This window comes from Eublepharis macularius, chromosome 7 (assembly GCF_028583425.1).
Source record: "Eublepharis macularius isolate TG4126 chromosome 7, MPM_Emac_v1.0, whole genome shotgun sequence".
Classification (NCBI taxonomy): Eukaryota; Metazoa; Chordata; class Lepidosauria; order Squamata; family Eublepharidae; genus Eublepharis; species Eublepharis macularius.
Genome location: NC_072796.1, coordinates 21,675,557 through 21,691,608, shown reverse-complemented (window position 1 = coordinate 21,691,608; position 16,052 = coordinate 21,675,557).

Here is a 16,052-nt window from a genome sequence, read left to right as displayed (position 1 = left end):
TTGCCCTCATGTCCTTTAAAAGAATGTTCCTCCTGTCCCCCCCCCCCAAAAAAAAACATCTTGACTGTCCCCTCAAAGAGTACTTCTCTCTCTCCCCATTTCAGCCCCAGAGCAGTTTTTCTGTTCGTAGGAACTCTCATTCTACTCTGGAGGCCGTCATTCCATTCTCAGAGGGATATTCTCTAACTTCATTCTATGTTTTCATTGCAGCTTTTTGGTGCTGCAAGCCAATGCAAGTCAATTGGCATTTGCAGCTCCTATTCTATCTCCGGGAAGTTTCCTGGGGCAGCTGCTTTGGGGGTCTGTAACTTGGACCTCCGAAATGCAATCTTGGCCAAACTTGGAGGGTGGCTGGAGGAGAGCCTGCTGAAAACTCACTGTGAGTTTGGCATCTCTGAGTGTGAAGGGGGCGGTCCTAGAGCCCCCGGAAATGGTAGACTATGGACCAACGAAGCGGTCTGCAAACAGGGGTGAGTCCATGAAAAGTTCATGGTCCATGGTCCGTGAAACATGATGGACCATGGACCAACAGCCTGTGGTTTTTTTCCTGGTTCGTGCCCATGTCTACTAGGCAGTCCTTTGGGTATGTTGGACCCAAACCATATACAGTTTACACTTGTATTTGTATAATTCACAGAGACTGAAAATATTTGCAAAATGCACGCAACCTTCCCCCTCCAGTTCAGTGCTAGCTGGGGCCCTTAGGCTATTTCCTCTGAAAGAGTTTCATTCAGGCCACTGTGAAAGCCAGAACAAGAATAATTTGCAGTTTTAAAAATCATGCAGTAGTTTGATGATGCCTCGTGAGGGCTACTTCCTTTCCACTGTTTTTTAGCACATGCACAGCCTAGGGAACAACTCACAGGTGACATTTTCATTTATCACTCTGTTCTGGATGCCTCTGGCCGGGCCTTATTCAGATATAGGCATGCACTTAAGCAGCCCTGAGCATCTAATTAGCTTTCTTATATCAAATCATTTAACTCCTGGCCAGAGGTACACCACGGATAATGTCTTTGGTTTGTAACTGGGTATAGTACACAAGTAATAAAATTATGGCATCTCTGCTGCTTTTTCAAGCCTTTATTATTACAGCTATTCTCAATGACAATAAACAGAAATTCATACCGTCCATTATAACAAATACAAAAACCATTAGAGAGAGCAGTTACACAAGTCCAAAAAGCATCTTACCAAAAGATAAGAAGACCACAGGCAAGGAGCCCTTTCTAAGAAGAAGCTCTCTACCAGTTTGCCATGTCGTATTTATAGGGTTTCAGAACCTTCTCTAAACAAAAGCTGCTTCAAAGACTTGGCTAACTTCTTATCTTATGATTTCATACCCCAAACACCATATTTGAAACATCTTCTTTAAACATACAAAAATAGATGTATTGTCGAAGGCTTTCACGGCCGGAGAACGATGGTTGTTGCGGGTTTTCCGGGCTGTATTGCCGTGGTCTTGGCATTGTAGTTCCTGACGTTTCGCCAGCAGCTGTGGCTGGCATCTTCAGAGGTGTAGCACCAAAAGACAGAGATCTCTCCGTGTCACAGTGTGGAAAAGAAGTTGGCAGGTAATTTATATCTACTCAGGAAGGTAGGGTTGGGCTGAGTCATCTTGTAAGAGTTTCCCAGGGTGTGGAATGCTAATGGCGGGAGGCTTCACTGTATCCTGAGGAGGTTCTTTTGCATATGGATTGGTGCTTGATGTGCTAATCTTCTCCGCAGGGCTATTGCCGGGTGTAGAGTGTTTTGTTAGCCTGGTGTTTTTCAGAACTGGAAACCATGCTCTGTTCATTCTTAAGGTTTCTTCTTTCCTGTTGAAGTTTTGCTTATGCTTGTGAATTTCAATGGCTTCCTTGTGCAGTCTGACAAAGTAGTTGGAAGAGTTGTCCAGTATTTTGGTGTCCTGGAATAAGATACTGTGCCCTGTTTGAGTTAGGCTATGTTCAGCCACTGCTGATTTTTCAGGTTGTCCAAGTCTGCAGTGTCTTTCATGAAAAAGAAAAAGAAAAAAGAACAAGATATAAGGACAGATGGACTCACATTCTAGCTGTATCTGAAGAAGTGAGCTGTGACTCAAGAAAGCTCATACCCTACCACTAATTTTGTTAGTGTTATAGGTGCTACTAGACTCTTATTCTTTTCTACTGCTACAGACAGACTAACACAGTTACCCATCTTGATCTATGATAATATAGTCATGTATTATTCTGTGAAATGCTCACATTTGCAATTTCTGATGGAAATATAATTCTGGCCACGGTCTAGTGGCCATCTATAGAACAATATTTATTTGCATTGCAAATCAAACCCCAAAATTCAAGAATGCTTATTTTCATTCAGTCGGAAATCACGCTACCTGAACTCTGTTAAACAAAATCTGCAAGATAAAAGCAATATCTAGTTTCCACACACTGGGGAAGGGGCAAATATTTAAATATTTTTAAATGAAACTAAACCAGAAATCTTTAAAAGGGGATCTGAGCTCTCCTGGCATTTTCCTTTCTTGTGCTGGCAAGGATCAAGAAGGCATTCTGCAGTGATTTCAGTATTCTGATGTTTCCAAGCAGCCATTTCTTAAGGGATTCTCTTGTTTTAAATATATATATATATATTTAAGACCTTTTAAGGCTGCCTTATAACAAGAGGCTGCTCCCAAGAGTTAAAAAAAATCCAATAAAACACTATAAATATTAAACAGTAACAGTTAAGCACAAAATAAAACAGCAGCAATGGCAGCACAAGGCATATTAAAACCAAAGTAAGGAGAAAAATAAAACCCTATTATCAACAGCCTAGGAAAATGAGAACATCTTCCGCCCTGACCCTGCTGGAAATGTGGGGATGGTGGAATAAAAATCGAAAATAAATAAAAATAAATAAAATAAAATAAATTCACTTGCCATTTAAAAGTCCACAGAGTAGGCCCCAAGCAAACAGATGTAGTGACCAAGTTCAACAGATGGGCAACTCAGTTGAAAAGGCCCTTGTTCTGATAGGCACCTGCCTTACCCCAGAAGATGGAGGGACAAAAACCCATCACGCTTTGGCAGGTACATCGGGGGGGGGGGGGGGGAGGTGGTCCTTCAGAAACCCCAGCTCCAGGCCATTTTGGTATTTAAAAGTTTTGGTATTTAAAAGTTTCTAGGAAGTAGTACAAGTGACAAACCGAGTGAAGTTGGTTAAAGATGGCTCACACTGAAGATTGGTTACTTGAGCAATCACAGACACCTCCTCCCCAAACTGAAAACCTGTTCTTTTGGAATGTATGCGTAATGCACTTGTACACTGCATTCATACCATATTTAATGATTAAATGCTAATCACGGTTCTCCAAATCAGGGTTTAGAAGTAGTTTGCAAATCCTGGGTAAGAAGGAATCTTGTTCGCATTAATTGCTTTTCAGTGATGTGAGGCCACTCATTTATGCATTGAATAACCAAGTGGTCAATAAAGATTTATAAAGTAGCCCATAGTCACTTTTTTATCTCGTGTCTTCCAATGATTAAATTAATACACACACACAGCCCTACTGATTTAAAACCAACTTGGATACACAGGTATCTACACATGAAAGAGAGGCCAGTATAACTTCAAAACTCACTTTTAGAATTGTGAAGATTAGTTAACAAAATAAAGGCAACATTAACTTCCTTGCCCTCTATTCTGAAGCCAACAGGGCTGCAAAAAAGAGTCTTTTTCCAAGGATGTAGAATAGCAATTATAAAAAAGTTCCACAAGGTGGCAATATTGTGCCACAAAATACATCCAAACCAAGGACATCTCTTATTCCCAGGGAATTTAGGGGCTACTGTAAGGAGAAGCCTCCTATAATTTTCTTTTTGGCATTTCCCCTTTCAGCTTTTTACTGAGACATTTTCATATACAATTATATCCATCTCTTTTTGTGTGTACAGACCTATATTTGTGTCTAAATCGTTCTCGAAATTATATGTTTGTTTTTACTATCAAAACAGACACACTACTCAAACTAGCTAGGACGAGGAGATTCAAGCAGACACGAAGATTTCCCCTCCAGTAATTCTGCTATCTTTGCAACTAATTTGTCTGAAAAATTGAACGTTCTCTGCTTGCAATGCTCACTTTCTCTTGCGTCAAGTACCCCATATGTTTATATTGATCTGTTCACAAGGGGCTTGCCTCTACTGTTAACAACACTCACCATCATGGAGGCAGCCAGCCAGAAGCCGTGGTTGGTGTCTGCTCAAAGCCCGCTGCATTGCTGGGATTTAAGGGAATTGGTGCTTTTTCAGCCTTCTAAGTCAATCAACAGGAAGCTGCGAAAACTAGCATTTCTACCAAAGGTGGAAGGAAATATGCCCGGGAAAGAATAATTCACAAGAAAGATAGGCCTAACACGTCATCTTAGCCATACTTTGTCTGGAGTTGCGCAAACCCTTATCTCCACTTATAGTAAGTCCTGATTTAAATTGTTAGATGTTAGTTGGCATATCCTCGCCTTTTAGTAGCATTGCACTAGTATGTTTTAGTTTTTGATTGGTCCTGATGGACTTCTTTCAATTTTGCAAATTAGTGTTTGTTATGAAATTATGTATCCACATATAGACTTGTTACACACTGTATTTTATATATGCTATATTCTGGTCGCTTTTATCTCATTCCTCTCTGGTCGCCGACTGTAATAAAGAAAGATGATGAAGAAAGATAGGCAAGATAAAAAAAAAGTCTATCTTCTGTTTGAAGACCCACCCCTTATGGCCAGTTACTTTCCCCATTGCCTTCCTATTCCAGTTGTCACCAATGCCACGGCAGCAGGAGTATATTTAAACAAAAAAAAACCCCTCTATGAATAAAAACCATTCCACTGCAGCAACAAATGATGGTGAGAACAAGAAGTGTCAGGTTGATAGAAGCAATCAGTCCCCCACACCGAGAAAGTTCCCATGTGAAGATTATACCTTCCTGGATGTGAAAGACATTCCAGAGAAAAGCATGGATGTTTCCATACCGGTGAAGGTGCAAGGCAGAAGTGAGTGGTTGCTCCAGATCTAGAGCTCAGGGGAGTTGAACTTGGGTGGGGCATCACAATAAAAAACCAGTGGAACAGAATCTCTTGAGGAATTCCAATTGGGTCCTTGACATGTCTATAAAATGAGCCAATGAGATGGACTGAAGAGACAGCGGCAAGTGAGAGCAACCCGTGATTATCCCTCTTGGCGAAACTCTCACAGCAACCGTGGAAGATCAACAACACCGTCGGACAAACTGGTGACGAAGTGGAGACACCATGAGCTGCTCAAACATTTACAACCAGAGGTCTCGCAAGTTACCTTGGGGTATGCTCAGAGATCCCCTGGGTGTTGGGCTAAGTGTCATCATCAGCTGCTGTGTATTGTGAAGTCATCTCAGTTCAGGGCCCTCTCCAAGAGGCCATTTGATTGTGGTACTCTGCCCCCCTGTAATTGGCAGGGGCTATATAACCATGGAAATGGCCATACCTGGTATAAATCACAATTGCTTGGCTGGTTCTGCCAAATTCTCTTCAGGAATCTGCCCTGAGCAACCAAAGAAAGTGGGATAGAAATATTTTAACGAATAAAACCAAGAATAAAAAGCTAAAAATTCCTGTGTGGGCAAAAGACAGCAAAGAGTCTGGTTTGGAAAAACTCCACCCCAGATCTTGATTTAGGCTCAGATGGCTCTGGTGTGGCTTTTGCATTCTTCCAACTCTCTGAGACCATGTTATGAAGAACAATTAATACCCCCTCCTTCTCTCAGAGCAGGAGGTATATCAAAATAAACAGGCATACAGTTAACGTATGACTAATTTCCGAATCCATCCTTCTCCCTGCAAAATCAAGATTTCCCTAAATATATCAGAGAAATACTCTGAATTGTTACGTTTTTAAATCTCCAGAAAAGAGGGTAAAATCACTATAACTATAAAACATTTCTTGCTCCAAAATAACCGAAATCTTTGAGGTTATACTGCCCTCCAGGGGTATATTATGGGAGAAAATATTTTTGAAACCCTGATACTGAATTTTTGCACCTAACTTACAAACACTATCTATAAAAACACATATATATTATCATGTCTCACTGATATATGAAATAATTATTTCATAAATAGCATTGGTAAAACATTTTACTATTTCCCCCCAAACGCTTCCATAAAAAGGCTGTATAGCCCAAAATGCATTGTGAATATAGTTATTCTGGAATTAGAAATCTCCCATGCATATTTAAGTCTCATTGGGTATATTACCATTCACTTTTTCAATGACCTCTTCATATTCCAAGTAAACTGTCCAAAAATGAGAAATCAAACATTTCAACAACTCTTGGCACAGTTTCTTACCATGTCAATATTAAATGTCAAAATAAATCCTATGGTTAGCTTGTTCATATTTCTGAAATCTTAATCAGCCCATCAAATTTGCTTGCCACTTACATTATTGTTTTCTCTAGGACAGGCCAAAGTATTTCTTTTTACCAACACTTATAACTAAATGATTTTTATTTTTGTCAGCTAATTTATGTTCTGCTCCTAGCATGACGACCGTTTTATGGATTTTATTTAGGCTCTTCGCTGGGTTATTTTAGGCTGTTTTTATGGCTTGCTTTGATATTGATCAATTAAGTACTTGTTTTTATGTTATTATTTTTATTCATGAGAAAAGGTCTGTGAAGAGGCGGCATACAAATTTGCTAAATAAACACATTAAGCCGGACCTTCCAGTCCTAGAGTGATTCTGCACACATGTTGGATAATGCACTTCCAATCCTCTTTAGAGATCATTTGGAACAGATTTTTTTGTGTGCGGAATAAAAAATCCACCTCAAACGATCGATAAAATGCATTGGAAGTGCATTATCCAACGAGTGCGGAATCAGCCCTAGTCTGACACCCAGATCACTGTATCACATTGGCTCCATCAGCAGTCACCCCTAAACTGAAATAAACCACCACGAAGAATAAATATGGTGATTCACATTTACCTAAGACTATGTTGCACCAAACTTGGCAGAATTTACTTCTGAGCAAACATGTATGTGTTTAGGAAGCCATTTGTCAAGATTTTTTGAAAAAAAATGGTTGGTATTACTCATCAACGTATCATTGGTATCACCACACTCACTGTATAATGTCAAAGTAAACGATCAATCAGAATTCTTCGAAATGAGATGAGGTTATCTCTTTGGTCCTCTCTGATCATTACTCGGATTGGTCTAACGATGCTGAAAATACTGATGTCTTGAACACACTTACAGACTGTGATGGCAGATGGTGTCTGCAGGGCACAGATGGCATCACAGGTCAATATCCTTCACCAAGCCAAGAGGCAGGCACAGATTTCAAGGGATGGTTCAGCATTTTAGAGTGCTGTGAAAAACGAGGTGTACTAGAGTGGCTGATACACAAACTTCCCCAAAACACACTTGGAGGTAAACAAGGAAGAAGGACTTCAGAATTCACACATATCAGGGATCTATTGTGTTCTGTCCTATTGTGTACCATCCCATGGTCAAGGTGGGAAGAAGAGAAACAGAAGGAAAATAGCAGTCCTAAGAGAAGCAACAGAGAGGCAGGAGATGTAAATTGTGCCCTCGGTTGTCACCAAAGAGGAGAAAAATCTTGTTTCTAGTACCGTACTCAGTCTGTTTTCCTCTTCATATCCTTCTACTTATCAAGAGACTAAACTGGATTCAGTTTGGCTGGTTAACCAGAATGTGTAATATAATAGCAAAAAAAGGTTAGATTTGGAGGCTACTTGTTTGAAATCTTGAGTGGGAGTCTTTAATATCGGAAGCATAGCTAGGCAAGAAAGCGAGGAAGCAGACATGACAGGGAGGAAGGGATTAAAAGGCAGAAGTCAGAGGAACCAGAGAGGAGACGGAAGAAAGGGCCAAGCTGTTGGAAAGAGCAAGAGACCTGGAAGAACAGTAGCCAACAGGGCTTGGAGCTTTCACAGTCTTAGGGGCCCAGACCTTCCCAGGGGCAAGGGTGAAGAAGACATTTCTGGTCAGAAGAAGAGAGAAATGTATTCAGCTGCTCCAGCGGGGACAGAGGAGGAGTAGCTCTCTCAGGGCCTAACGCTGCAAAGGGCTAGTGGCTAAAGGGTGTAGAAGAGATTCCTCCTTCATAAGCAGAGCTGGAGATGGAGCCTAACGGAAGCACTAAGGAGGAGGATGAGTGTTGTCTTAGACTTAGTGTGGCCACTAAGCTCAGGAACGTTCTTCAAAGTGACTTATCTCTCTGCTTCTCGGGGCCAAGCTACACATGACGAATGACACTTGAACGGCAAGTGTATTTCTCCCTGTTCACTTGCCCTCCACTCAATCCACTTGCCATTCAAGTGTCATTTGTCATGTGTAGCTTGGCCCTCAGTTGTTGTTGTGAAGGCTGGAGGATGGTGGGGGCCCCTAGTGAGGACAACACCCTTGACCAGAGGAGCTTCACAGATCCCTTACTTCATAATGAGAAGCTGACTCGAGTGGGAAACAAATCCTGTTCAGCGCCGTTTGTTTGTTTGTTTGTTTGTTTGTTTGTTTGTTTGTTTGTTTGTTTGTTTGTTTGTTTGTTTGTTTGTTTGTTTGTTTGTTTGTTTGTTTGTTTGTTTGTTTGTTTGTTTGTTTGTTTGTTTGTTTGTTTGTTATGTCATGTCATTTATATTCCGCCTTTCTCACTGAGACTCAAGGCAGATTACATAGTGTGAGATTAGTTCAATCGGTATCAAGGACATTTCCATACAGTGTCAAGGACATGTCCATAAACAATGTCATAGGATAAACAAATAAAACTTTACAAAGACATAGCGTTAGCAAAGATCCAATACAGAGTTGAAGAATTGCTGAAACAGAACATAGTCAGTTCTAGAACTGACTTTAGACAATGTGAAGTACAGGTAGTATATAAGAGTACAAATTTAAAGCAACAGATAATATGTAAGGCAACATAGTGGTGAAGTCTATGGTCCTGAACTCATTAATGAAGCATCTGAGAACCCCTCCCTACAATACCACCCTCCTATCTAAGTAAAAGCCTTTTTGAATAATTCTGTTTTGCATTGTTTATGGAAAGCCAGGGTAGTGGGGGCTCTCCTGGCCTCCTCAGGCAGGCCGTTCCACAGGGTAGGGGCCACCCCAGAGAAAGCCCATGTATGGGCTGCTGTTGATTTCACCCATGTGCAGGCTGGCACCTGCAAGAGACCCTGTTCAAATGAGCAAAGTTGCCCTGGAGGAACATAGGGAAGGAGTCGGTCCCGTAGGTATGCCGGACCAAGGCCGTGAAGGGCTTAACCAATACCTTGAACTGAGCATGGTAGCTGATAGGTAGCCAATGGAGTGACTGTAGGATGGGAGTGATGTTCATGATGTTCATTTTCCCCATGGCTTCTCTTTCATAGTCCTATAGGGGGTCCTGCTGAGGGAATGCACGGTTGGCAGGGATGTAGTATTACATCATAACATTAAGTAGCCCAACAGGTATGGCTATATGATGACCCCACTGACGGCACATGAGGGACAGAGTAAGAGCAGTCCTTCTTTACTTGCATGGGTGATCCCATCCAACCAGGTATACCACACAATCAATGGGGTGATGTCTCAATGCTAACACAAGGTCCAACAAAATAGAGGGATGGTCTCAACACCTATGTACTAAACAAGGACCAAGGTCCAAAGAGACCCATTGCAAAAATATTTTTTTAATTTTTAAATATATATAAAAGTGCAAGTGCTATTGTGCAAAGTATTAGAAGAAAATTCTCAATTTTGTTCTACTCCAGGCATGTAAACAACAATACAACACCAATGCTATACGCTTTAGTATTTACAATTGCATTATCTGAACAGGTAATACTGAGTATATTCATTCATTTGCTCCACCTTCAGCTCCCGTGGTGTCCATTTCGTCTTCTCCAGCCAACGGCTTTTGCCTGCAGAAGGAAGAAAAAACAGATTAATCATTGGACTTTGGAATGAATATTACCTGTTCAGATAATGCATTTGTAAATACTGAAGTGTATAGCATTGGTGTTGTATTGTTTACACGCATGGAGTAGAACAAAATTGAGAATTTTCTTCTAATACTTTGCACAATAGCACTTGCACTTTTATATATATTTAAGAATTAAAAAAATATTTTTGCAATTGGTCTTTTTGGACCTTGGTCCTTGTTTAGTACAGGCAATGCTAACACAACCAATAAGAATGGGCTACATGCACGTGTCACAGAGTGAAAATGTGGGCAACTGAGAGTGATGGCAATGTCCATGAATAAACTGAAGTTTTCACAATAAAGAAACACCCAAATATTGCACAAAACACTGACTCTATGGACATGAGCATTCTTGGAAAAGGATGAATTCCAAAGGTTTTGCCCCTATATTTAAAACTGCAAATACCAAAGATGAAAGATAAGCAGCCTGAAATGAAAGTGCTATGCTGTTTTTTTTTGTTTTGTTTTTTACATTCCAGATCCCTTCTAAATATTTCTTCTGAGAACTAATGTAAAAGTAAACAATAAACAGAAGAAAATCCCATGATGCTGCAAAGACTTTTAAAAATGTGATAAAATGGAATGCTAAAAAAGAACCAAAATTTCTTTTCGGGAAAACCTAGAAAAAAGGTTCAACTACTGCATATCCTCAATGCCTTGTACTATTGTATTATTCAACATGAATGATAACACCGGATCTTGGCTGTACCTCAGCAGCAATGGCCTGTGAACAAACAGAAACTCCCTTAAGCAGGCAGAATTTATTTCAAGAGTTGCCAGGTCCCTCTGCAATGGCTTAACTAAATTCTTGAACTTTCTGTTTTATCCTTGTAAAAATGCCAACCAGATGGTGTTTTATGTAGACTAGCACTGTGCCTGAGTGCTCTTCCATGCTTGACCTATAGGGTTCAATCCAGCCAGCTAATTCCCCTCTTTACTATAACCTGTCCCACAGGCTGTCCATGTGAGTTCCATGATCCCCAGCCATAGTCTGTTTTTGGTGGGGATGCATTTTCCTTCTTTTCACTGGTGGATATGGACAAAATCCAGGGCTTTTTTTCAGCTGGAACACGGTGGAATGGAGTTCCGAACATCTTGAAAATGGACACATGGTTGGTGGCCCTGCCCCCTGATCTCCAGACAGAGGAGAGTTTAGATTGCCATTCTCACTGCAAGATCAGAGGGCAGGGCCACCAGCCATGTAACCATTTTTGCCTAGGGCGATTTAAAAACTCCCCCTTGTTCCAGCTGACCCAAAATGACGTCATTGGTCCTGGGAGCATGCACGCACTTTGCACGTGTACATGTGGTACCAGGGGCACCGCCTCCCACCAAGAGTTGCCCCCTGTACTGGCAACCCACTGAGTTCCACTACCTCTTTCCCCAGAAAAACAGCCTTGATCCAATCCATATGTTGGATAGCAAAATATACCACAAAAACCCCACCAAATCTGATCTTGCCCTCACGAAGAAAAAATGGCTATACTAGATACCCATGGAACTTCCTACTCTTTGATGAAGCAGAGAACTGTGCATACTAAACAGTGTACGTATCTCTCCAGAAAGGATTTTTCAAAACTCAGCACTATCCACTCACCCACTACTTCTCCTCTTTCCTTCAATCCACCCACAATTTGCATACATTGTAAGTAGTATGGATGGCTTAATCTGACAAAATAATTTCATGGTTAGGCGTTCATGAGATTCGCTCCAGGTGCCTTCCCACAAACAGAATGTAGATCTGGGACCTGTTTTCCTCCTCATATCCTTCTACTGATCAAGAGGCTAAACTGGATTGAGTTTGGCTGCTAAATCAGAATGCATAATGACAACAACAACAAAAAAGGGTCAGATTTGGAGCATGCTGTGCAGCTAGAACTACTAGGACATCAAAGCAGTAATTGCTTCCATGATACTTCTCCCCTGCCCTGCGAAGTTGGGATGCAATTCTTAGGGGCTGCATCATTCTTCCAAAGGATTCTGCATCTCGAATTTCAGACCGATTGGAGAAAATGTTCCCTATTCTTTAACATCATCACTTCCAGGACAACCACAGGCAGGCTTAGCATGCGGGTGAACACGAACGTGCCACTCAGGCTGATTCTGTTTGGCAGGAAGCCTTCTTGTTGGATGGTATCCCTGCCACACATATCTGCTGATACTCTCTCCCTTCTCCTACTGCCTTAGCCCCCTCTATATCCCTTTGCCCAGGAAATCAAAACCAGGCAGCAGGGCTCAAGAGCATCAGATCTGGATGCCAGAAATATTTGGGGGGGGGGGCAAACAAGACATCACTCAGGTCAGATCACGATTTGAAATATCCCAACTGCGTATTCCTCCTGATTTAGGTCTCCCGCTTCGATTGACAGACGATGCCTTTGTCTTGGACAACCTTTGAAGCTTGGGTTACAGTTGCAGCTCTAACCGTCTCCTTTCGATGTGAACAATGCAGCCTGCAAGAGGTTTTCTTTTTGAGAGGTTCAATATGGTTTTCATCTGAGTAATTGATAACAGGTTTGAAACACTTCTTAATCGGGACTTCAAACACATGGCCAAAATGATTACATCTCCACAGCCTGGAATGTCTCCCATAGCTAAAGAAAGAAAGAAAGAAAACTTTAAAGGCAGCATTCTGATGTAGGAAGAGTAAATGTGTATGGGACCCTGAAAGCAACGCTCAGCCGGAACAGTATTCCTGCAGCTATACTTAATCCTGTATTTTTGGACAAACAGAATTTTTGAAAATTAAGTTTATTCTTAAACTCTAGAATGGTGATTAGCTTTAAATCTGAATAGAAATTGGAGATAACAATGAACTTATTTTCCAAGCAGACGAAGGGAGCTTGTTGGTCTTTTAAGTGCTACTGGGCTCAAATCTTGCTCTTTTCCTGCAGATCATCACAGCTACCAAGCTGATATTATCCTAAACAGAGCTATATCCTTCTAAGCCCATTTACTTTAAAACTGATTAAGGGTTGGGTAGTGTATAATAATTAACAAGACTTTCACAAAGATCAAAGACTTAGGTCCAGTCCTACGTGCAGCAGGAAGTAGCCTGGTGGGGAAGCCCTATTCCTGGTGTGTGAACACACCCAATGCGAACAGTGACTCATGATTAGAGACTGGCACGGACCAGGAAAAAAATGGACCATGCGGTTTGTGGTTCATCAAATTTCACGAACCATGAACCACGAACTTGCCCCTGGTTTGCGAACTGGTTCATTTGGTTTGTGAAAAGTCACATCCAGGTCAGAAAAATCATCACTTCTGGGTCAGCAGAAGATCTGCAGGAAGTCCATCTCCTGTTGCCTAGGAAACTGATTGATTGGCACCAGGCTGTCTGCAGTGAAGAACCAAAAAACGAACCAAGTGAACCAGCCTAAAGTTCGTGGTGGTTCGTCAGAAATGGGGTCTGATGAATCGCTGGTTCACGAACCACGAACTGGCATGGTTTGTGCTTAATTTTGGATCATATTTCAGTTCATGCCCATCTCTACTCATGATACTCCTAGAACATGCAGTTAATGGGTTCCCCCCTAAAAAACCAAGATATGAAAAATCATGTGAATTCAAGGCATTTTAAAACATGAAACCGGACACAAAATGAACAGCTCTTGGAAGAATATGCAATTTCAAAAGCACATTTATGCCTTTCAAAAATCCAAGTCTCCTGCAGGAGCACTATCTGGGGCCCAGTTTGTAGGATTTTCTCCCACTCTAGTTTGGCTTCTCGTGGTGCCATCCCAAACAGAGTTACACCCTCCTAAATCCACAGTTCAATGGAAGGGCTTAGGATGGCACTGCAAATGTCATGGAATATCTTTAAGAAAGAGCATTTGTGTGTGCACACAAGGAAATGCACAGGAACATTGAAGCGGTACACACAATACATGCAAATTACAATAATGTCCCCAGCTCCAGATTCCCTTTGATAAAAGCCCTCTGTGCAGTATGCCTCCACCAAGTCAGGTACCACATGGAGGGCCCTGTTCTCTTGAGAGGCTATCAGCATGGGACAGGGGAAGGTGTTTGTGTGTCTTCTCTACTACCAGCCCCTACATTGCTCCGCTTACTTCCACCTTCTGCAGGTGAAGAGCCGAAGATCTAATCTCTACTCACACTTTAGAGAAACTGATGGAATAACAATAAAATAAAATAGTCTCTCGCTATTGGCTAAAAATCCATGAAAAAAAGTTGATGCCCCTTTCATTTGCCAGAATTGCATTAGGATTCTTTCCCTCCTCTTTCCTTGGCAGATGTTCTTGAGATTTCAGCACCCTACAGAGTACTACATTATTTAGAAGGTTGAATTAATTGGTATCTGGATGCCTAGATTAAGTCAAAATGTTTGTCATAATTCAGGACATCCAGATGGAGCTGAAACAGTTATGATTAAATATCTACTTTTCTTCCCTTTCAAATCAGAAAGAACTAGTTAAGTTCCATTAAAAAATATCCTCAACTTGAGATATGACGGGATGTATCCACAGTTTGTTTTCTGTTAATGGAAGGCGCTACTGGCAATAGAACAGAATTTTTCCACCTCTTGCAGCACTCTTGAGCATTCCTTGAGCAATAGAACATTTGATACAGTGAGTTCCCGGGATGTATATGTGGCTGTGAGTCAAGTCAGGGGAACCCCAAACCAACACGTGTCACATGTCATGTACAGCTGACGTTGACAGGCTTCCAGTGACTGACGCAAGATCACTCAGTGAATTTGACAGCATAGGGGGGATTTGCTCTCCTCAATCTCAGATTGATATTCCAACCATTAGACCACCCAAAAGGTCAGGTGCAATCAGACTCCATGAGAAAACTTCATTTCTCAAGGTCTCTGGTCCCTGCTGTACTGATGTGGCAGCATACTGACCTCAATAGATTAAAGGCCTGATACAGTATAAAGCAGCTTCATGTTTTCAAGAAGGGCTTTCTCCTTGGTTCAGATTGTGATCTGCCTAGAAGAACCATTTCTGAGGAAATAACCCTGACTGTGACTACCAACATGCACACATGTTGTTAAACTTAATTACTTCCCTGGGTAAACCTCAATATACAACCAATGCTATCCAGGATGTCTGTGTCTGTGTGAAGGAGACAAGCATTTAATCTGTGAGTGAAGATCTGTGTGGAAAATTAGTCTCTGTGACTAAGTCTGTGAATATACTTTCAAGAAGATATAATTATTTTTGAAATTATGAAGTTTAAGAACTATTTTGAAACCAATATGCTTAGTAAAACTCTGCATCATGCTTATGTAAAATAAATTCTACTTTTGTTTAAGCAAAAAGACCCTTTTTTAAAACCTCACAACCACCCCATGCCCTGACTGTTCTGTCACACTACCATCTATAACAAGCCTTCCTATATTACCAGTTAAATTAAGGAGGTCTAAGGCTTTGGTGGCAGCAAAAACCTTTTGAAGGATTGAGGAAGCCAGCACAATAAAAGTAACACAAACAAAAAAGGGAAAGTGTTCTTGAGGTAAAAGTCTGGTTAAAGTAGAAGACTCCTGAAACTCTGTGTGATTGGAAATAAAATAGTGTTGATTGTGACTAGAACCTTCCTGTGGTATAAGTTTAAGGTAATGCAAGGCGGAGCTGAATTGAAGGTCCAAAGGCAAAGCTTATTTTAAAAGGTCAAACAATTACAGGCCTCGCACCCCCCTGCATGGCTTTTGGCCTTTCTGAACAAAAGCAGAACCAGAATAAATTATGCAGAAGGCACGATGCGTAATGAAATATGCAAAATTATAGCCAATTATACAAATTTGCTCTGTTTACTTATTTCAGAGAGGTTGCAGAATTGTACTTTTCCTGGTACAGAATTTACATTGCCTGTGAGAATTTTATTTCAGGGTTTTCTTAAAAGAACCAAGTTTTTACAGTTCTTATTGTGTATGTTACATTCCCAACTTGAAATATGGCCATTTTCACACTGCTTACTGGCCATGAAACATCGCGCCAAGCTCCCGGAACAACAGCGTCTTCCTGGCACGATTTCACATGAGAACTACTGTTCTCGCGCGAAATTGCACCAGGAAGATGCTGTCATTCCGGGAGCT